Source organism: Monodon monoceros, unplaced genomic scaffold (genome assembly GCF_005190385.1).
Source record: "Monodon monoceros isolate NGI ecotype Baffin Bay Population unplaced genomic scaffold, NGI_Narwhal_1 Super_Scaffold_18, whole genome shotgun sequence".
Lineage (NCBI taxonomy): Eukaryota > Metazoa > Chordata > Mammalia > Artiodactyla > Monodontidae > Monodon > Monodon monoceros.
The window spans coordinates 80,148,764-80,172,763 of record NW_021703774.1 but is presented as its reverse complement, the minus strand read 5'-3'; the positions used below and the strand labels follow the sequence as shown (position 1 = coordinate 80,172,763).

Genomic DNA, 24,000 nt, shown 5'->3' with positions numbered 1-24,000 from the left:
CACTCTTTTTTTCTTAGTCCAGCTAAGGGTTTGTCAATTTTCTTTATCTTTTTAAGAAACCAGATTTTAGTTTCATTGATCTTTTATATTGTCTTTTTAGTCTCTGTGCCATTTATTTCCACTCTGATTCTTGTTATTTTCTTCCTTCTACTAATTTTGAGCCTAATTTGCTTTTCTTTTTCTAGTCTTGAAATGTAAGGGTAGTTGTTTATTTGAGATTTTTTTCTTGTTTTGTTTTATTTTGTTTTTATTTAAGTATAGTTGATTTACAGTGTTGTGGAGATCTTTATTTTTCTTAAAGTAGGCATTTATTGCTATAACTTGTCCTCTTAGAACTGGTTTTGCTACAACTCATACGTTTTGGTATTTTGTGTTTTCCATTTTCATTTATTTCAAAATATTTTTTGATTTCTTCCATGACCCATTGGTTGTTCAGGAGCATGTTGTTTAATTTCCACATATCTGTGAATTTCCTGTTTTTCTTGTTGTGATTGATTTCATAACATTGTGGTCAGAAAAAATGTTTCATATAATTTCAATCTTAAATTTATTAAGACTTTTTTGTGGCCTAACATATGCTCTATCCTGGAGACTGTTTCATTTTTGCTTGAAAAGAATATGTATTGTGCTGCTGTTGGATGGCCTGTTTTGTGTGTATGTCTGTTAGGTCAATCTGGTCTAACATGTAGTTTCATTCCAGTGTTTTCTTATTGATTTTCTATCTGGATCATCTATCTATTGTTGAAAGTGCATTATTGAAATCCCCTACCATTATTGTATTGCTGTCTGTCTCTCCCTTTGCCTCATTAATGTTTGCTTTATGTATTTATTTGCTCTGATGTTTGGTGCATATAAATATTTACAATTGTTATATCCTCTTGATGAACTGACCTCTTTATCATTTTATGTCTCTTATTACAGTTTTTGGCTTAAAGTCTATTTTGTTTGATATGAGTATAGCTACCCCTACTTTCTTTTGGTTTCAGTTTGCGTGGAATATGTTTTTCCCTTTCAGTCTATGTGTGTCCTTAAAGTTGAAATGAGTCTCTTGTAGGCAACATAGAGTCGGGTCTCGTTTTTTATCCACTGAGCCACTCTGTATCTTTTGACTGGAGAACTCAGTCCATTAACATTTAAAGTAATTATTCATACAAATGGACTTAGTTTTGCCATTTTGTTCATTGTTTTCTGGCTGTTTCCTAGTTCCTGTTTCTTTTTTCCTTTCTTCCTCTCATGCTATCCTCCTTTACGTTTTGATGATTTTCTACAGTAGTATTCTTGAATTCCTTTCTCTTTCCCTTTTGTTTATCTACTGGAGGTTTTTGCTTTGTGGTTACCATGAAGCTTACATAAAGCATCTTATAACTATCCATTTTAAGGTGCTAACTTAACTTCAAATGCATACAAAAGCTCTACATTTTTATATCCCCAAAATTCACATTTTAGATGTTACAATTTTCATCTATTTATATTATATATCTATAACAAATTATTGTAGTTATAGTTATTTAAATACTTTTGTGTTTTCACCATTATGCTACAGTTGAAAATGATTTACCCTCAACCATCATGATATCGTTGTATTCTGAATTTAACTCTATATTTACCTTTTCCAGTGAGTTTTACAGTTTCATATGTTTCATGTTACTAATTAGCATCCTTTTGTTTCAGGTTGAAGAACTCCCTTGAACATTTCTTATAAGGCTGGTCTAGTGGTGATGAACTCCTTCAGCTTTTGTCTGGGAAACTCTTTATCTCTCCTTCAGTTCCAAAGTATTACTTTGCAAGGTAGAGTATTCTTGGTTGGCATTGTTTTTTCTTTCACCACTTTGATATATCACCCACTCCCTTCTGCCCTGCAAGGTTTCTCTTGAGAAATCTGCTCTTAATCTTATGGGGGTTCCCTTGTATGTAACATGTTGCTTTTCTCTTGCTGCTTTTAAGATTCTTTCTTTGTCTTTATGTGTCTCTTTAGTTCTTCTTATTTGGTATTTGGGTTTCCTAGATCTGAATATCTGTTTCTTTCTTCAGGTTAGGAAAATTCTCAGCTATTATTTCTTTTTATAAGCTTCTGTCCATTTCTGTGTGTCTCTTTTTTCCCCCAGGACTTCTATAATGCATATATTCGTCCTGTTGATGGTGTCCCTTAAGTCTCTTAAGTATCTTTACTCTTTCTCATTCTTTTTTCTTTTCGCTTCTCTGGTGGGATGAATTCCACTGCCCTGTCTTTGAATTTGATGATCTTTTATTTCCTGCTTGATCTAGTCTGCTGTTGAACCCCCCTATTGAGTTTTCAGTTCAGTTAACTTATTCTTCAGCTCTATAATTACTTCTTGGTACTTTAAAAAAATATTTTCTATCTCTTTCTTGAAATTCTCACTTTGTTCATTCATCGCTCTCCTGACTTTGGTGAGCATCTTTATGAATTCTCTTTGAACTCTATTAGGTAAATCACTTATCTCCGTTTCATTAAGATTGGTTTCTAGAGATTTATTCTTTCGTTTGGAACATATTTCTTATTTCTTCATTTTCCTTGACTCTCTGTGTTGGTGTCTGTGTGTTAGATAAAAGAGCTGCCTTTTCCAGTCTTGACAGACTGGTCTCATGTAGGAGATAAACCTCATCAATAAACCTGTCCATAGCTCCTAGTTGACTCTCAGATTTTTGTGGTTGTCCAAGCTGCTGTCTTTGTTCTTAGTGGCTCCCAGCAGTTGAGGGTGTGCTAAGACCTGTCAGTGTCCCACAGGGGAGGGTCTCAGTCAGCACCTAGATGCAGTTTGATTGGAAAAAAAAAGTTGGGACATTAAATGTTGGGTCCAAACCCTTCACTCAGGGAGAAACTGAGAGTTGTGAGTTCCCTTCTGCCTGTGTGTTGCTGCACCAAGGGGGAAGTTTATGAACAGACTGTTTCTGTCTCTTCCACCTATTTCAGTGTTTCTTTTTTTTTTTTTTACCCCTCATTTGCCTGATGTGTAGGATTTGCTCAGCTAGTTTCTGGATTTCTTTCCATATGTGGCTGTAGATTTGTTGTGTCTGTGGGAGGAGGTTAGTTTAGGAGCCTCCTATGTTGCCATATTGAACCAGAACGCCTCAGTACTTCTTTTCAACATTTTACTGGAGACCACAAATGATAATCTTGCACATGAAAAGCCCTACGGAATTTACCAAAAAATTGCTAAGAGTAATAAATGAGCTTAGCAAGATCACAGGGTTAAAAAGTCAAGATACAAAAATATATGCCGTTCTATATATTAGCAATGAAATAAAATTAAAAAACAATACCACTTACAATAATGTCCAGAAACGTAAAATACTTAGGGATAAATTTAACAATTGTGTACCAGACTTGTACAATGAAAGCTACAAAGCATACTTGAGTGAGATTAAAAAAGACTTAAATAAATTGAGAGATAAACCATGTTCCAGGATCAGAAGACTCAATATTGCTAAAATTGCAGTTCTCCCTAAATTGATCCATAGGTATAATGGAATCCTAACAAAAATTCTAGGGTGTTTTTTCATTAAAAATTTTACAAGCTAATTTTAATATTTTATGTAATTGAAAAGGACTTAGGCCAAAATACTTTTTAAAAGAGGAGGAAATTTAGAGGATTGAACTATTTGATTTGAAGACTTACCAAAAAGCTGTAATAAACAGTGTAATATTGATGTAAGGATAGACATGTAGAGCAGTGGGATAAAATAGAGAGTTCAGACCCACGGAAACATGGACAATTAATTTTCACCAAATGTGCCAAGGTAATTCAGTGGGAAGAGTACAGTCTTCTCAACAATGGTGTTGAAACAATTGGTTGCCCATTTTGAAAAAATGAACCTCAGCACTTGACTTATTCCTTATACAAATATTATCTTGAAATGAATCATAGATCTAAAAGTAAAGGTTAAAACTATAAAACTTCTAGAAGAGAACATAGGAGAATATCTTTGCAAAGTTGGGTTAAGCAAAAAAATTTGTGGATAGGACAAAGAAAAAACCTGATGAAAATTTTTAAAAATTGTTTTTCATAAACATAAAAACCTTTTGCTCTTTGTTACCATTAAGAAAATGAAAATGTCAGGCCCTAGACTGGGAGATAATGTTTGTCTTACATGTATCTGACAAAGGACTTCTACCTGGAATATATAAGGCATTCTTATAATTCTACAATAAAAAGACAAACATTCTAATATATATTTTAACGAAAGGTATGCAAATATACTCTGAGGAAAGTTGTATGAATAGAGAAAAGAGAGCCATTTCATAATGATATAATGTGGGGGATTTCATAATGAATTTATCAGGAAAACATAACAATCACAAATGAGTATTCACTTAATAGCAGAGCTTTTATATTTATAAAGCAAAAACTGACAGAACTAAAGGAAGACACAAATACACATCACTGATGGAGTTTTTTAAAGTCCTCTTTCAGAATTCCTCACCTTACCACATTTCTACACTGTGCGTAACCCTGGATGAGCCTCCCTGGCCTCAGGGAATGTCTGTCAGGCACCAGGGCACAATGGAATGGGGGATCTGCATCCCAGGACTGTACCTGACACCGTGTTTCCCTGAGAAAACTTCATTCAGTTATTCAAAAGATATAGATTGAGCTTCATGCAAGTACCAAAGAGTTCCTAGATGCAGCAATCCAAAGGCAGTCTGCCCTCAGGTTTATGGGTAATGAAGCACACAGGTAAGTACACCTCTCTGAGCCTCAGATTTCTATTTATGAAGTGTGGGTAATGGCAACAACATGGAAACATCATAAATGACCATCAGCATATGAGCACATCACTAGATTGTGGTATAAGTGTGAGAATTCTATAAAGCAGTGAAAGTGGATGAATTAGAACTACACTTATCAATATAGATAAATAAGTTAAGTGAAAAAAGCAAATTGAAGAAGGATACATTAGTAGGATTATTCATATAAAGTTGTAAGATATGCAAAGCAATAATAAATTATGGATACATATCTTTGTAATAAAGGCAAGAAATTATGCATGGGAATGATATGCCAAATTTGTAAAAGAGTCTGGACTTTTATGTTCAGAGAGCTCTTGAAAGTTTAGGATATAATGGCAGAAATTAAAAATTCAATAGAAATCTTGGAATAAAGTTGAAGAAAACTTTCAGAAAGCATAGCAAAAATCCAGAGATGAAAAATAGAAGTGAAAAGATATGAAATTGGAGGACCCATCCAGGAGGTTCAATAACTGAATAATTGAAATTCAAGAAAAAAGCCAGAGAAACCTAAGGTGAGGAAGTTAACAGTGATAAAGAATTTCCTAGAACTGAAGGCTATGCATCTTCAGGACCCAGTTACTAACTTGTATAATGGTTAAAAATAGAATCACATCAAGGCATATCCCTGTGGAATTTCAGAATATTGATATATTTGTCAGGGAAATTAATGCTGGAACACCCCCCCCCCCCGCCACGCCAGCAGACAACCCTCAAAAATCTTAGTGGTTTAACAAAACCAAAGTTTGTCACTTATGCAAAGCCTGATGTACTTCAGGAGGTCCAACTCCACCTTATAATTATGTCACCTGGATTGCGGGTCTCCTGAGGTAGTTGTGGGAAGGGAAATTAGGGTTGGAGGAGGCATACTGGCTTGTAGCCTGGAGGTGACATGTGTCACTTCTGCTCTCAGGCCATTGGCCAGAACTAGTCATATGGCCCCTGATCTAACTGTAGTCAAGGCTAGAAAGGCTGGAAAACCTAGAGGAGTGCATGCAATACTTGGTGTTTTGCACACCAATAACTGGAAACAAAAAGAAGATCCCTCACCACTGGTCATATACAAAGGATCAGGAAGCAAGATGGTCTTGCACTTCTTAGTGGTAATACTGGAAACTAGAATACAGTGGAGTAATGCTTTCAAAAATTTCAAAGTTAGTGATTTATAACTTAGAATTCTATCTAGCCAAACTATCAATCAAGGATCAGTGTAGAATAAAGGCATTTCAGACAACAGTGTATCAAATGATTTACTTTCCATGTACCCCTTCTCTGGAAGCTGCCAGATAGATAATGTGCTCCATTAAATTGAGAGAGAAGCAAGAGGAAGGAAAAAGATACAAGACACAGGAGATCCAATACAGAAGAGAGATGAAAAGAGTTCTTAGGACTACTATGGAGGGAGATCCCATGATGTGAGCTGGGCACCTGGAACACAAGGAGAACAGAAGCAGGTGAGAAGATTCCAGGGGGGCTTCTTCAAGAAGATGTAATCAACAGACTACCTGAACTATCTGAATATATTGAGAAAAAATTTAAACAATTGGCCATGAATTTGTTGAATTAATCATAGTTACTTAGGAAATAAAGAAAATGGAAAAAAGATAATTATTAAGTACAGAGAAAACAAAAAGTTGTGTGGGGAAGGAATTTAACTATAGCTTACTACAAAACTCAGCTGTGAATTCCAGAATAGTCACCATCATGTTTCCCAAATACTGACCTAGTTAAAATTGTGCTGTTAAGTATATTGGGAGAATGAAATGGTGGGAAGAATACATGGAGGAGAATGAGGTGGGAAGGAGGAAAGAGAGCCAAATTTCACCTTCTGTTGTGCGAAAGTAATCGATAATTCCTAAAACAAACAAACAAACAACAGTAGCAAGCATGTTATTGAGAGGTAGGAAGTCAATACCAAAAGAATCATCCAGAGGAATTGCAAGTGGTTGCCTGTGGGAAGAAAGAAATGGGACAGGGAGGCGGAGGACCACTGTTTTGACTTAATAAACTTGATTGATCTAGTTGACTCTAAATTATGTGCTTGTATAACTTTGCTAAAAGTAAAAAGATAATAAAAGAAAAACCAAGCTCTAGACTGACGGATATAGCATGATACAATTTTTATAAATGCCCCCACACTGTATAGGAACATACAGGTTTGTGTGAATGACTTGAGAAAGACTGGGATAGTCACCAAACTGGAAACTCTTATCTCTGGGGAGATGAGCCTGACATTTGAGGCTTATGTATAGTGGAGAATTTGGCCTTATTTTCATAAAAATGTATTTATGTGTTATCTATGAAATTAAGTGTAAATAAATAATAAAAAGCAAAAAAATATTCTAGATCTGGAATGTAATGGCCTAATTAAGAAGTCATTTTTGAACTTAACCTCACTTTCGCACAGCTGATGGTAGAAATATCAACAGGGAGAGTCAAGCTGAGAAAAGGGGCAACCATGAGAGTTACAAGAGTGGCACCAAGGTGGGGACAATGCAGGAGACTTTCATTTAATCTCACTGAATGTAACTGTGTGACACTTATCCAGTCCAAGGCCCCAGAGAGATCTGCACATTTTCTACCCCTCCATCCCCTATTCACTATCCATTCAATATCCATCTTCATTCATTATCCATTCACCATCCACTTGCCATCTATCCATCTTGCTCCATGATACATTAAACCATCCATTTACCGTCACTCATCACCTACCACCCATCCACTATCTCTCCACCGTCTACCCATCCACCATTCACCTGCTACGAATCCATTTTCGAAGATGTAGCTATCTGTCATTTACCCATCATCCACCCATTTATCACCTAATCATCTATCCATCCAGAATCCATCCATTCATTCTATCCACCATCCACCTTCTATCTACACTTCCACAGTACACAACCCATTATCCGTCCACCTAGCAACCATCCATTTATTTACCGTCTATTCCCCATTCATGCACCATCCAGCCACCATTTACTTGTCCACCATTTTCAATTACAAAGTCCATTCAAGGTGGAAGCTCTTGTTACTATCCTCAAATTCTAGCCAGTGAGAGAAAGCTGAGATACAGGGTGTAGGTGAGGGGCCTGCCTGGCATCAGGCACTGAATCAGGAAGAGTGCTGAGTTGTCCAGGAGTTTACTTCCTCGTTACAGCTTCTCCCTGCTGAATACTCAGGCAAAGGGACCTGGGTTTGAATAATGAACTCCCTACTTATGGTCATGTGAGGTTGGCAACTTCTCTGAGCTTCAGCAACTTCACTTAAAATGGTAATAATGCATGTAAAATCCTTAGTGACTATGTATTATATGCCTGGCACATAGTAAGCACTCAGTAAATGTTGATAGTAGTAATTATCAATAATAATTGGGAAGTCAACCTTTTATCTACCCTTCCTCAGAAATAAAATGGAATGTTCCAGGCCTAAATAGATATGCTTAGGGTTATCTGTTGTTTGGGTTATTCATACTACTGTACAATTGACTGATCATAAGGATTAAAAAACTAATTATCTTTCCAAGTTCAATGTAGCATTAAACTTTTATTTCGATATATTTCAGGCATACCAATAAAAATAATATAAGAGACACCTGTGTACCCTCTAGCTCCCTGAAAAGGTAAAGCATTTCAGGTTAAATGAAAACTCTTGAGCATCTCTTCTGGCAAACTCCTGAGTGTGCCTTCCAGTCCCTCTCCCTTTCTCCCCAAAGAGAACTGTTTTTCCAAATTTAGCATATCATTCCCATGCATAATTTCTTGACTTTATTACAAAGATATGTATCCATAATTTATTATTGCTTTGCATATTTTACAACTTTATATGAATAATCCTGCTAATCTATCCTTCAATTTGCTTTTTTCACTTACTTACCTATATTGATAAATGCAGTTCTAGTTCATGTCCATTCACTGCTCTATAGAATTCTCACATTTATACCACAATCTAGTGATGTGCTCATATGCTGATGGTCATTTATGATGTTTCCATATTGTTGCCATTACCCACACTTCATAGATTGGAATCTGAGGCTCAGAGAGGTGTACTTACCTGTGTGCTTCATTACCCCATAAGCCTGAGGGCAGACTGCCTTTGGATTGCTGCGTCTAGCAACTCTCTGGTACTTTCACGAAGCTCAGTCTATATGTGTTGAATAACTGAATGAAGTTTGTTCAGAGAAGCACAGTGTCAGGTCCAGTCCCGGGATGCAGATCCCCCTTTCCACTGTGCCCTGGTGCCTGACAGACATTCCCTGAGGCCAGGGAGGCTTGTCCAGGGTCAAGAACAGTATGCAGAAAGGTCTTAAGGGAGGAATTCTGGAGGGAGGAATTCCTTTCCTTCCTGCATGTGACTGGGTCAGGACCTCTGTCATTCACAGGACTACCCAGACAGGACAGGCAGTACTGCTGGCTTCTTGACAGGAAGTTGGTAAAGCAAGGGGACTGTGAGAGGGACCTGCTTTACCAGGAGGCAGCTCACATGACTCTTGACCATGGTTTACTTCCTGCCGATTTCTGCCCACTTGCTGCCACCAGGAGACGCCCACTGTCTGGCCTAACTTGACTTTTTCCTAAAGAGTGCAGGGATACTTCTCTCCATTCAGGCGGAAGCTCCAGGGAGGTTATCCTCTCCAACAAATTCAGAGTAGAAGCTGGTACCGGTGCTTCCAGGCACAGCCATATCTGTGACATGTCAAGGCTTAATTTATTCACCCAGAATTAAGACCCACTTGAGCTGGCCAGTTAACCGTCTCTGCTTGTCCAGTCCTGCTGTGCCGCTGGCCTTCATGCGGTAGCCCTGCCCCCACCTCCTGTGCAGAGGCCTGGGTGGTTCACAGCAGGCCCGTGCCCCGTGGCCTCTTTGTGACACACCATGCTGGGCTGGTGTCCTCTGTGGAAACCTCTTGAGTGCAGATGGCCCCTTTATGACAGAAACATGACAAGAACATTCCCCAAGGATGCTGTTTGCTGGGGTAGTCATCTACAGATTTTCCCACCAGGATCCTGGAGCAGGTCCAGTGCAGAGTTGCCACTGTCCTGAGAAGGGAACAGATGACCCCTTCCCTCTCCAACCCTTTGATTTCAGAGGCTCTGCGCTCATTGTTAGTGGTCAGGAGTCCTGCACCTCCTTTGTGAACTAGGAACACATGGGAATGAGAGGTTTTCTGGGCTCTTAAAAGCAGCAGCAAATAGCCCACAAAACCACTATCTGCAGCTTTAGCAGCCCTTGCTACAAACCTCCCTGGAGGACAGCCAGGAAAACAGCCAAGCCGGCCCCCAAAATAGGCTCCTCGTAGGCACTTTCTTAAGGAAAAACAAAAAAGGAGAGAGAGAGAGAGAAAGGGAGGGAGAGCGAGAAAGGGGGGGAGAGAGAGAAAACTAATGTTCAGAAGTAGTAATAATATTTGTAGAATGCATTTTTTTTTACTGTCACTTACTTGGTTTAAGTCTAATTATGTGTGAAAAAATATGTTATCGGCTGACAAATAGCGTGGCTGTCAAGAAATTCGTCACCATTTTTTTCCAGAAGCAGCCAAGTTTAGGTTCAAGTGAGGGCTCTGTAGAGTGTAGATTTTGCCTTTACCAACACTGTCAACAAAAAGATCTGTGAGGTGTGGAGAAGATTCCTTTTGAGGGTGATCCCCATATTTTTCTTTGCCTTTTTCTAGAAGGCCTTACAGATTGAATAGAGTAGACAGCCATTTACTGAAAGAGGCCTCCGTTGTGCTAGATACCCTACTAGGCACTTTTGCAAATGTTGGCTCCTTTGATCCTCAGAACAACTCCTCTTGGTAGGTATCACCACTAACTCTATTTGACAGACAAGCACAATGAAGATTGGAGGTGGGGGATCGACTCGCTCAGTTAGTGGCAGATCATTCTGGTCTTATGAGGCTGAGTTAGTGTTCTTTACTCTCCTTACAACTACTCATTCATTTTCTCATTTGACAACTTAATGAAAAGAGTTAATAACAGATTACACTGACTCACATCCGTGTCCTTCCAAATTAGACTTGTGCCCTGCAAACCTGAACGCGATCAAAATTCTGGACTCATTTCCAGCTGTCTACTCAACACCTCCATTGGATATCTGATAGTCTTATCCAACTTGATGAGATCAAAATAGATCTTTTGAGTTTTACCACAAAATCTGCTACTTCCATAATCTTTCCCATTTCTGTAAATTGTCCCAGCATCTAGCCACTAGCCAAAGCCAAGATCTCATCCATTGGAAATCCTATTGAAAAATACCCCAAAATCAGTCCACTTCTTTCTTCTCTGCTGCCACCCTAATCCTTCTATCTCACCAAGATTACTGCAGTAGTCTCTTTGCTACTCTTCTTATTACTCTTGCCCTCAAACTCCTTCTCCATTTTCCATACACAAATCAGATATAGAGATACAAATCTCTACTCAAAGCTCTTCAATGGCTTTTCGATTAAAATTCAACCTCCTACAAGGGTTCCTTACCTGACCCTCAATTCACATCAGTCTCCCATCACCCATGAAGCTCCAGCTACTCTGGTGTCCTCTCTGTTTCTTAAACACGCCTCAGGGTGTTTATATCTCCCTTTTGCCCCTGATTTTTACCTGTCTGTCTCCTGCTTGTCATTCGGATCTCAAATTAAATGTCACTTCCTCAGAGAGGTCTTACCTGATCACCCAACTTGAAGAGACCACTCAGTCATTTTCTATTACATCACGCTTTCTTCATTTCTCTTTATAGTATGTGTTGCTATCTGGTTATTTTCATATATTTATATATTTACCTGCCACCATAGAATGTAGGTCTGGACTGGTCTTTCTTGTTTATCTCTGACACCCAGGATAGTTGTTTTCAACATCTAGAATAATGTCTGGCACATAATAGGCACATCATACACATTTGTTGCTTGAATGAATGAATGCTTTTGTGAGTAGCAGCAAAGGATGGTTTCCGCAGGAAGATCTTTCTTTGTGTTCTCTAGGACCCGGTCCTCAAAGGTAGAGGTGTGTACTGTTTTGTGTTATCCATGTCCAGATAAAAATATGACAATTCCAGAGATCAGTGCAGCATCCAAGAACAGTGGTAGAATTACAACTAGTAATTCTAGTCAGTGGTAGAATCTAGTCAGTGGTAGAATTACAACCAGACTAAAGTTCTCTTTTCATGAGACTACTATCATCCTTCTAATCTCACTCTGCCTCTACAATTCCATGGGCTTGCTTTGTGAATAGTAAAGTCCTCTTCACCTTCATCAAATACAGGTATTTCTTTATTCTTAACTCAGTTTATTTAATTTACCACGCATTCATCAAAAATATATACTCAGTGTTAAATATTTGCAAGCACTTTGCTATGATGGTGGAAGAGGGTCTTTATTTATGGCCTGAGCTTTCTGAGAAAAAAAAGTCACTGATTGTAGCTTCTGGGAGGTTTCTGGCCAATCAGAAGAAATACTTGACCAAAGAGGTGAGTCAGCCCCAATGAGACTGAGAGTTGACCTATGGGGAAAATGCTCAAAGACCCCACTGCCCCACAATATCTTTTTCTTTTTTTCTTTTCTTTCAAACAAAATCCTTAATCAATATCCTAAAAATATACATTCATTTTGGAATACTGTACTTCACAGGCCATTGAATATGAAATGAAATGTTTTGAATGTTTTCTCTTTTTTAATTTTATCTTATTTACTTTTTTATACAGTAGGTTCTTACTAGTCATCAATTTTATACACATCAGTGTATACATGTCAATCCCAATCTCCCAATTCATCACACCACCACCTGCACCCCCCGCTGCTTTCCCCCCTTGGTGTCCATAAGTTTGTTTTCTACATCTGTGTCTCAACTTCTGCCCTGCAAACCAGTTCATCTGTACCATTTTTCTAGGTTCCACATACATGCGTTAATATATGATATTTGATTTTCTCTTGCTGACTTACTTCACTCTGTATGACAGTCTCTAGATCCATCCGCGTCTCAACAAATGACCCAATTTCTTTCCTTTTTATGGCCGAGTAATATTCCGTTGTATATATGTACCACATCTTTATCCATTCATCTGTCAATGGGCATTTAGGTTGCTTCCATGACCTGGCTATTGTAAATAGTGCTGCAATGAACATTGGCGTGCATGTGTCTTTTTGAATTATGGTTTTCTCTGGGTATATGCCCAGTAGTGGGATTGCGGGGTCATATGGTAATTCTATTTTTAGTTTTTTAAGGAACCTCCATACTGTTCTCTGTAGTGGCTGTATCAATTTACATTCCCACCAACAGTGCAGGAGGATTCCCTTTTCTCCACACCCTCTCCAGCATTTGTTGTTTGTAGATTTTCTGATGAAGCTCATTCTAACTGGTGTGAGGTGATAACCTCACTGCAGTTTTGATTTGTGTTTCTCTAATAATTAGTGATGTTGAGTAGCTTTTCATGTGCTTCTTGGCCATCTGTATGTCTTCTTTGGAGAAATGTCTATTTAGGTCTTCTGCCCATTTTTGGATTGGGTTCTTTGTTTCTTTAATATCGAGCTGCATGAGCTGTTTATATATTTTGTAGATTAATCCTTTGTCTGTTTGCAAATATTTTCTCCTATTCTGAGGGTTGTCTTTTCGTCTTGTTTATGGTTTCCTTTGTTGTGCAAAAGCTTTGAAGTTTCATTAGGTCCCATTTGTATGTTTTTGTTTTTATTTCCATTACTCTATGAGGTGGATCAGAAAAGATCTTGCTGTGATTTATGTCAAAGAGTGTTCTTCCTATGTTGTCCTCTAATAGTTTTATAGTGTCTGGTCTTACATTTAGGTCTCTAATCCATTTTGAGTTTATTTTTGTCTTTGGTGTTAGGGAGTGTTCCAATTTCATTCTTTTACAGGTAGCTGTCCAGTTTTCCCAGCACCAATTATTGAAGAGACTGTCTTTTCTCCATTGTATATCCTTGCCTCCTTTCTCATAGATTAGTTGACCATAGGTGTGTGGGTTTATCTCTGGGCTTTCTATCTTGTTCCATTGATCTGTGTTTCTGTTTTTGTGCCAGTACCATATTGTCTTGATTACTGTAGCTTTGTAGTATAGTCTGAAGTCAGGGAGTCTGATTCCTCCAGCTCCGTTTTTTTCCCTCAAGACCGCTTTGGCTATTCAGGATCTTTTGTGTCTCCATACAAATTTTAAGATGTTTTGTTCCAGTTCTGTAAAAAATGCCATTGGTAATTTGATAGGGATTGCATTGAACCTGTAGATTGCTTTGGGTAGTATAGTCATTTTCACAATATTGATTCTTCCAATCCAAGAGCATGGTATATCTCTCCATCTGTTGGTATCATCTTTAATTTCTTTCAACAGTGTCTTATAGTTTTCTGCATACAGCTCTTTTGTCTCCCTAGGTAGGTTTATTCCTAGGTATTTTATTCTTTTTTTTGCAGTGGTAAGTGGGAGTGTTTCCTTAATTTCTCTTTCAGATTTTTCAGCATTAGTGTATAGGAATGCAAGAAATTTCTGTGCATTAATTTTGTATCCTGCAACTTTACCAAATTCATTGATTAACTCTAGTAGTTTTCTGGTGGCATTTTTAGGATTCTCTATATATAGTATCATGTCATCTGCAGACAGTGACAGTTTTACCTCTTCTTTTCCAATTTGTATTCCTTTTATTTCTTTTTCTTCTCTGATTGCCATGGCTAGGACATCCAAAGCTATATTGAATAATAGTGGTGACAGTGGACATCCTTGTCTTGTTCCTGAATCTTAGAGGAAATGTTTTCAGTTTTTCATCATTCAGAATGATGTTTCCTGTGGGTTTGTCATTTATGGCCTTTATTATGTTGAGGTAAGTTCCCTCCATGCCCACTTTCTGGAGAGTTTTTATCATAAATGGGTGTTGAATTGTGTCAGAAGCTTTTCCTTCATCTATTGAGATGATCATATGGTTTTTATTCTTCAATTTGTTAATATGGTGTATCACATTGACTGATTTGCATATATTGAAGAATCCTTGCATCCCTGGGATTAAATCCCACTTGATCATGGTGTATGATCCTTTTAATGTGTTGTTGGATTCTGTTTGCTAGTATTTTGTTGAGGATTTTTGCATCTATATTCATCAGTGATATTGGTCTGTAATTTTCTGTTTTTGTAGTATCTTGTCTGGTTTTGGTATCAGGGTGATGGTAGTCTCATAGAATGAGTTTGGGAGTGTTCCTTCCCCCTCAATTTTTTGGAAGAGTTTGAGAAGGATGGGTGTTAGCTCTTCTCTTAATGTTTGATAGAATTCACCTGTGAAGCCATCTGGTCCTAGACTTTTGTTTGTTGGAAGATTTTAAATCACAGTTTCAATATCATTACTTGTGATTGGTCTGTTCATATTTTCTATTTCTTCCTGGTTCAGTCTTGGAAGGTTATACCTTTCTAAGAATTTGTCCATTTCTTCCAGGTTGTCCATTTTATTGGCATAGAGTTGCTGGTAGTACTCTCTTAGGATGCTTTGTATTTCTGCGGTGTCTGTTGTAACTTCTCCTTTTTCATTTCTAATTTTATTGATTTGAGTCCTCTCCCTCTTTTTCTTGATGAGTCTGGCTAATGGTTTATCAGTTTTGTTTATCTTCTCAAAAAACCAGTTTTGGGCTTCCCTGGTGGCGCAGTGGTTGAGAGTCCGCCTGTCGATGCAGGGGACATGGTTTCGTGTCCAGGTCCAGGAAGATCCCACATGCTGCGAGTGGCTAGGCCCGTGAGCCATGGCCGCTGAGCATCGCGTCCGGAGCCTGTGCTCCGCAATGGGAGAAGCCACAACAGTGAGAGGCCGGTGTACCACAAACAAAACAAAACAAAAAACAGCTTTTAGTTTTATTGATCTTTGCTATTGTTTTCTTTGTTTCTATTTCATTTATTTCTGCTTGATCTTTATGATTTCTTTCCTTCTGCTAACTTTGGGTTTTGTTTCTTCTTCTTTCTCTAGTTCATTTAGGTGTAATGTTAGATTGTTTGTTTGAGATAGGCTTGTATAGCTATAAACTGCCCTCTTAGAACTGCTTTTGCTGCATCCCATAGATTTTGGATCATCGTGTTTTCATTGTCATTTGTCTCTAGGTATTTTTTGAATTCCTCCTTGATTTCTTCAGTGATCTCTTGGTTATTTAGTAACGTATTGCTTAGCCTCCATGTGTTTGTGTTTTTTACGTTTTTATCCCTGTGATTCATTTCTAATCTCATAGCGTTGTAGTCAGAAAAGATGCTTGATATGATTTCAATTTTCTTAAATTTATTGAGGCTTGATGTGTGACCCAAGATGTGATCTATCGTGTAGAATGTTCCATGCGCACTTGAGAAGAAAGTGTAATCTCTGTTTTTGGAGGGAATGTCCTATAAATATCAAATCTATCTGGTCTATTGTATCATTTAAAGCTTCTGTTTCCTTATTTATTTTCATTTTGGATGATCTGTCCATTGGTGTCAGTGAGGTGTTAAAGTCCCCAACTCTTATTGTGTTACTGTCGATTTCCTCTTTTATAGCTGTTAGCAGTTGCCTTATGTATTGAGGTGCTCCTATGTTGGGTGCATATATATTTATAATTGTTATATCTTCTTGGATTGACCCCTTGATCATTATGTAGTTTCCTTCCTTGTCTCTTGTAACATTCTTTATTTTAAAGTCTATTTTATCTGATATGAGTATTGCTACTCCAGCTTTCTTTTGATTTCCATTTGCATGGAATATCTTTTTCCATCCCCTCACTTTCAGTCTGTATGTGCCCCTAGGTCTGAAGTGGGTCTCTTGTAGACAGCATATATATGGGTCTTGTTTTTGTATCCATTCAGCAAGCCTGTGTCTTTTGTTTGGAGCATTTAATCCATTCACGTTTAAAGTAATTATTGCTATGTATATTCCTATGACCATTTTCTTAATTGTTTTGGGTTTGTTTTTTTAGGTCCTTTTCTTCTCTTGTGTTTCCCACTTAGAGAAGTTCCTTAAGCGTTTGTTGTAGAGCTGGTTTGGTGATGCTGAATTCTCTTAGCTTTTGCTTGTCTGTAAAGCTTTTGATTTCTCCATCGAATCTGAATGAGATCCTTGCAGGGTAGAGTAATCTTGGAAGTAAGTTCTTCCCTTTCATCACTTTAAGTATATCATGCCACTCCCTTCTGGCTTGTAGAGTTACTGCTGAGAAATCAGCTGTTAACCTTATGAGAGTTCCCTTGTATGTTATTTGTCGTTTTTCCCTTGCTGCTTTCAATAATTTTTATTTGTCTTAAATTTTGCCATTTTGCCTACTGTGTGTCTTGGCGTGTTTCTCTTTGGTTTATCCTGTATGGGACTCACTGCCCTTCCTGGAGTTGGGTGGCTATTTCCTTTCCCATGTTAGGGAAGTTTTCGTTTATAATCTCTTCAGATATTTTCTCTGGTCCTTTCTCTATCTCTTCTCCTTCTGGCACCCCTATAATGCGAATGTTGTTGCATTTAATGTTGTCCCAGAGGTCTCTTAAGCTGTCCTCATTTCTTTTCATTCTTTTTTCTTTATTCTGTTCATCAGCAGTGAATTCCACCATTCTGTCTTCCAGGTCACTTATCTGTTCTTCTGCCTCAATTATTCTGCTATTGATTCCTTCTAGTGTAGTTTTCATTTCAATTAAATTTATTGTTCATCTCTGTTTGTTTTTTCTTTATTTCTTCTAGGTCTTTGTTAAACATTTCTTGCCTCTTCTCGATCTTTGCCTCCATTCTTTTTCCGAGGTCCTGGATCATCTTCACTATCATTATTCTGAATTCTTTTTCTGGAAGGTTGTGTATCTCCACTTCATTTAGTTGTTTTTCTGGGTTTTATCTTGTTCCTTCATCTGGTACATAGACCTCTGCCCTTTCATCTTGTGTATCTTTCTGTGAATGTGGTTTTTGTTCCACAGGCTGCAGGATTGTGGTTCTCCTTGCTTCTGCTGTCTGCCCTCTCCCCACAATATCTTCTTCACTGTAATTATCCCCCGCAGTTATGTGGGTACCACTGTGTATATATCCCTGTGGGACTCACAGCATGGGCCTCCAGCCCCACGGATCCCCAGCTTGGCAACCTGGGGTCTAGTTGTAACTCTGCAGTTTTTTACAGATTAAGGCAAATGGAATAGCCCAGGGAAGACCTACAATGGAGCTGAACTGGACTCTGACCTTTCTAGTCACCTGTTTAGTACTTTGCCCCAGTGTCCTGCCCCCTCCCCATCTTATACACCCTGAAAAAATAAACTGAAGAATATATTTTGAGCAAATGTCACATAAGGGAGGCCTTTGCTGACTATCTTAATCACATTTGTAGCCTGGCTCCCCACCCTGGCCCTCCCCATCTTCTATGCCCAATCTACTTTACTCCATAGCATTTATTATTCTCTAACATAGTAGAGACTATACTTCTTTCCTTATTGAAGCCTACCACTAGTAGAATGTAAGCTCCTCCATGAGAATAGAGAATCTTTATCTGTTTGGCTCACTGCTGTATCCCTAGCACCTTTAAGAGTGTCTGGACCTTAGAGGTGCTTGGTAACTATTTGTTGATGGAATGAATGAATCAATTAATCAGACACTTTGACATGTGCCGTACTTTTTGACCCAGAATCTATATTTCTAGGAATCTGTTTTTCACATATTGGCTTGAATAAATGGAAAATGTACGAACTAAGAGGGTTCATTTCCTCATTATTTATAAGCATGAAAAAATGGGAAACAGTCCTTTAACAATAAGGGAGTGTTTAAATAAATTGTGGTATTAAACCACTAAAATTCACATCTTAGAAGAATATTTAATAACATTGGAATATGTTAAGGATGTTTTGTTAAATGAAAATAGTATTATTATAATTTGATTGTAAGTGTAACATGACTATGTATATATGCATTGAAAAAATGGTGGAAAGGTAACAGCATCTGTGGGAGACAAGTTTATCTGTGGTTATTTGTGGCAGGAAGGATTACAAATTGTTTTAGTTTTGCTTTTTTGTGTTTTCCTCTGTGTTTAAATTTTCTAGGGAAAGAGGAGGAGGCTGGTGGTGATGGTGGGATGTCTCCCTGGAGCCTGGGGGTTTGGAAGAAGTGGCCTCCTAATTATCTCCTGGTAACCAGGCCCTCAGATATGTTCCTCCCACACTGACTGTGGGTTAGGTCATGTGACTTGCTTTGGCCAGTGGGAGTTTAGACCTCACTCACATGTCTGAGGTGTCAGTTGGGATGGCTGGAATGGCTGGAATTGCTGGAGCTTCTCTTCACATAGCCTCTCATCCTCCAGGAGACCAGCCCAGGTTTGTCTGCATGACAGAGGAAGAGTTTCTTTCAGCAATAGAACCCCAGTGCACGTGTGAGGTCATTCTAGACCTTCACTGTCCTATACGGTGGCCCTTGAGCACTTGAAATGCGGCTAGTATGAATTGAGATGTGCTGTAAGTTTAAAATGCACACTGGGTTTTGAAGACTTGTATAAAAGAATGTAAACCATTTCATTAATAATTTTTATATTAATTACATATTGAAATAATAATACTTTGGTTATATTGGGTTAACTTAAAATATATAATTAAAATGAACTTCACCTGTGTAAGTCTTTAAAATGTGGCTCCTAGAAAATTTCAAATTATAGACATGATTTATATTATATTTCTGTTGGGCAGAAATATAATATCCTAGACCATCTAGCCACAGACAAGCCATCCCAGATCAGAAGAACCACCTAGCTGACCCACAGAATTGGAGCAAATAAAATGATTGTTGCTTTAAATTACTAAATTTTGCCATGTTTTGCTGTGTAGCAAAGCCCATTTGTTTCCAGAAGCATACTGTGATTTACAAATCCTACCAACTCAGCTCCTTGACCTTTCCAGGAATGAGCCAGACTCCCAGAGAAGTTTGGAAAGAAAGCAGGATATGATGGAGAACAATGACGAGTGACCTGGTGCTGGAACCAGGAACATAGGTGAGAAGGTTGCAGGGTGTGGAGGGGGTGAGGATGTTGAGAGACCTTCACCTTCTTAGAGTCCCAGTCTGGAAGGCCACCTCCTCAGCCTGCAGCCCTGGAGGGCAGTGGCTTGGGAATTCCTAGAGAAGCCGTTACCCGCCTTTCCTACTGCCACTCTCCTCTCCTTTCCTATGTGCTCTGTGTGTGCTCTGCTGTCCAATCCCACAAAGCTCTGTGGGAAAAACACTACATCAACAACAACAAGATAATAAAGGGCATGTCAGTGAGAGAACAGGAGGGAGAGGAGAGGGTGATTTTGGCAGTAATACCCTATCATCTAGGGCCTCTGTGCTTCCCTCAGCTCCCTCCTCCCTGAGCCAAATGTGATTGGACGTCAGAGCTAGAGGAAGCCTTAGAGATCATCCAGCCTAGCCCCTCTCTGTTACATATGAGGAAACTAAGGCCCAAAGATGTTAAATGACCTGCCTAGGGTCACACCAGAAATTAGTGGTGGTCAGGTCTAGAATTCAGTTTTCAGACTCTCAGTCCAGTGCTCTATCTTCTGCTTCCCATGATACCAACTCATTGGGTATCAGTCATGCTACATTCAGCCTGGGCTTTTGGAGGCTCATTCATGCCTAAGAGCAGCGTGAGTGCAAGGATTTCTCTTTGCATGAGCACCATTTCTCTCTCTGAACTCACCCCTCCTCTACCTCTCAGACTCTCTGCTACTGAACTTTTGCTCTAAGATGTGAGAGGTTCAGAGTGCATTCACTTGGGGGCCTTTCTCCTCCCTGTGGTGCTGTCCTTGGATGGAGTCACAATCATGTTCCCACTCACCTTCTGCTGGATGCTGTTTGAACAGAGCTTTGGGCTCTGGAGTGATTGCTGCTCTGGTCTTTGTGTAGCCAGCACACAGAGGTGGATCCTGAAGCATAGGGGCAAGGATTGAGAGCTTTGCCAGAATCTCTTGGGTGGTAGGATACAGGAGTGGGATGGGTTGGAAATAATGGGGAGGAGGGTGAGGAAATCCCAGAGGCACCACTTTTCTCCCAGTGGGTGTCCAAACCATGAGGTTGGCTGCCATAACCCTTGCATCTCCTCTGCTTCTAGACCATTGTTCCACCATCTTCTGAGTATAGCACTTCTTTGGAAGGCCAACCCCCTCCTACTGCCTCATTTACTGCTTTGCTGTTTTCATCATTTGACATCTGGTGGACAATCTTAGCTGTTCTCCATGATTTGAGCACAGGTTGGTATGTGCTGATTATCCCAGGGACTTTGGCATCCAGGTGGAGGCATCTCTGCCCTCCCAGCTCCATTCCTTGATAGAGTCAGTTCCAATGAACTGTATCTCTGTTCTCTTTAGTTGCTTATCAACCATATCTTGGGACTGATTGCTGCATGGTGGCTGAACTCAGAATTGCTTATCTTCAAGATTTCAAAATCTCTGACCCCCAACCTCCTGTACATTGTCTCCTCACCCTGCTCCTTCTGTGAAGTATTCTCCTAGCTCTCCTCTAGTTCTGACTTGCTCCCCTGCTGGGATGAAGGCACTCAGTTCTTCCTTATAGTAGCTTTTTGCCATCCTTTCTTGGAACAGAAGAACACTTACCTGGAAGGCTGCTTGTTGTTGGCGAAGCAGCATGCAAAGAGACATTGAAACCAATAACCCCAAAAGAATCTGGATTAAAAAAAAAAATTTGTTTTGGTGTCTGGAAACTTGTTACCATGATGATTTTCTGAAAAGATTTTCTGCTTTTCACCCAGGTATTTAAAGTCAGGAAGATGCATCCAGTATTGTGGTACTGCAGAGCTGCTCACTCTCTCAGGAGGGAAATAATGAGAATGTGGCCCAATCCAGGGAAATCAGCCATGGCAGATGATGGCCATCAGAGGTCTAAGGAATTGGTGTTTGGGTTAGTTCTGGTCCACATGGTAAGTGTTCAAGGTGAGTGTCTTAGTCTGTTCTGGTTGCAGTAACAAAATAGCACTGGGACTGGGAAGCTTATACACAATAGAAATTCATTTTCACAGTTCTGGAGGATGGAAGTCCAAGATCAGGGTGCCAGCATGGTCGAGTTCTGGTGAAGGCCCTCTTCCAGATTGCAGACTGCTGATTTTTTGCTTTGCCTTCACATGGTGGAAGGTGCAAGTGTTGTCTCTGGGGTCTCCTGACCTAATCACCCCCCATTCATCTTGCGGGATAGGATTTCAATGTATGAATCTTGGGTGGGGACACAGACGTTCAGACCACAGCTGTGAGGAGGGGCAGAAAAGCTGCATGAGGTGATGTGAAAGTTGAAAAGAGAAAAGTGTGATCCTATCCAGGAACCATCTAAGGAAAAAACTCTTGCAAGGCAGATTGAGAATTTTAAAACAACACTCTCCCACCCAACTGCCCCATGACATCTGTTAACACAAGAGGCAGAGCTATTTCCTGGAAAGGCTCCTTATGTTTACAAGGGTGAGACCCTCTTGATGTTTTTGCAACTTTAATTAAAGAGCTGAGGGATGGATTTATATCCACAGCGGTTCCCATGGGGGAACACACGGGCTGGTTGTACACAATGCTGCACAGTCAAATGAAAAGAGAAAAAGTCAATCAATTATTCAGATGTTTTGGAATTTTACATAAATATAGTCACAATGGGGATTTGATCCTTGATAATAACGTATTATTCGTCCATAATGGTGGAGAAAACTGTTCTTGGAAGGAAGACGAGAGTGTTTTCCTAATACTCTTTTCTTCTTTCTTCTCCTTTCTGAGTTTATACTTAACAGCATCAAGCGCAACAGAACATGGAGACTGAGGACAGAAAACAGAAAAAAGCACAGGACATGGCCCCCTCTCCAAATTGCGGTGGGTGCTCCAGGTTGGGGCAGAATAGCCTTGGGGTGGAGGGGAAGGTGGGGAACAGTACTTCGGCAGAGTCTTGGTATTCTGGAATGTGCAGACCACAGAGTAGTAGATGTGTGCTCAGAAAGCATTAATGGCATTCAACATAAAGAGTTATGCATATAGTTCTTAAACCTTTCTCTAAAGGCTGAAATTTCACCATTAGAAATCTAGCTCTTTGACTTAAAAAAAAAAAACGTTCTCAGACATTAGTGTGTATAAGAATCATTCTAGAAATGAACTAAATTATAGATTCCTAGTCCCCACTCTCAGATTCAGATTCAGTAGGTCTGGGGTGGTGCCCAGGAATCTGCACTATGAACAAGTACCCCCAGCGGTTCTAGCGTGTCTCTGCCTTGTGAAACAATAAAGACATTGCCTACTTTAGCTGTTCTTTTTCAAAAGGAGACACACAGGCTGAAAGAGCAACCGTCCAGCCATAGCATGGGAACAAGGTTCCTGAACATTAGGATCTAGTCCCAACCCTCATCCTTCCAGCGCTGTGACTTTGGTCCAGACATTTAAACGCTAAGGATCTCAATTTCCTCTTCCATAAAACGGAGACGAAAATTTCTGTCCTATCTAACCAATGGGCCAATGTAAGAAACATTATCAAGTGAAATGATTTAATGTAAAAGCCTTGAAAACTGTTCAGTGCTTTGAACAGTATTTTATTCCATACATTTGTAAAGTGTTGTTATTGTTATTTTCCATTATCGTCCATTAACACATCTGTTTGAATGAGTTTGAGAGATTAAGTGATGGGGGAAGGGGTGAACTTGGAGCTCAGGCAACTGCAGGACGGGGGTGGGTGGGCAGGCCACTGTCCCATGCCCAAGGCTGCCAGGAAGCCTCAGGAGGGTATCAAGGTGGTGAGAAGCAAGCAAAGTGTGTGTGCCTGTTGGGGGTGGGAGAAGTGTTGAGTGTTGGAGAAAAACTTAATTTTACAGTTTTGTTTCAAGTTTCAGCTTATTGGGCACTAATAACATGCCTGGAGGGGCTTCTGTGTTTTTTATCCTCAGTAAAGACACAGACCTACTAGAGAATGGACTTGAGGACACGGGGAGGGGGAAGGGTAAGCTGGGACAAAGTGAGAGAGTGACATGGACATACACTACCAAATGTAAAATAGATAGCTAGTGGGAAGCAGCCACATAGCACAGGGAGATCAGCTCGGTGCTTTGTGACCACCTAGAGGTGTGGCATAGGGAGGGTGGGAGGGAGGGAGACACAAGAGGGAAGAGATATGGGAACATATGTATATGTATAACTGATTCACTTTGTTATAAAGCAGAAACTAACACTCCATTGTAAAGCAATTATACTCCAATAAAGATGTTAAAAAAAAGATAAAAAAACAAAACAAACAAAAAAAACCCTTGAGAGTCACAAATAGGAAAGTATAGGAGGATAGTTTTTCATGGAAAAATAAAGAAAAGGAACATTATGGAAATCGTATG

General features: G+C 39.4%; 1 long non-coding RNA gene across 1 annotated transcript; it reads left to right on the top strand.

Moving 5' to 3' along the window:
• Positions 1 to 18,863: 18,863 nt before the first annotated feature.
• LOC114898241 lies at positions 18,864 to 21,508 on the top strand. The gene is made up of 3 exons (XR_003794307.1): positions 18,864 to 18,991; positions 19,568 to 19,659; positions 21,412 to 21,508. It is a non-coding gene; the product is annotated as an uncharacterized LOC114898241 (long non-coding RNA).
• The last annotated feature ends 2,492 nt before the right edge of the window (positions 21,509 to 24,000 follow it).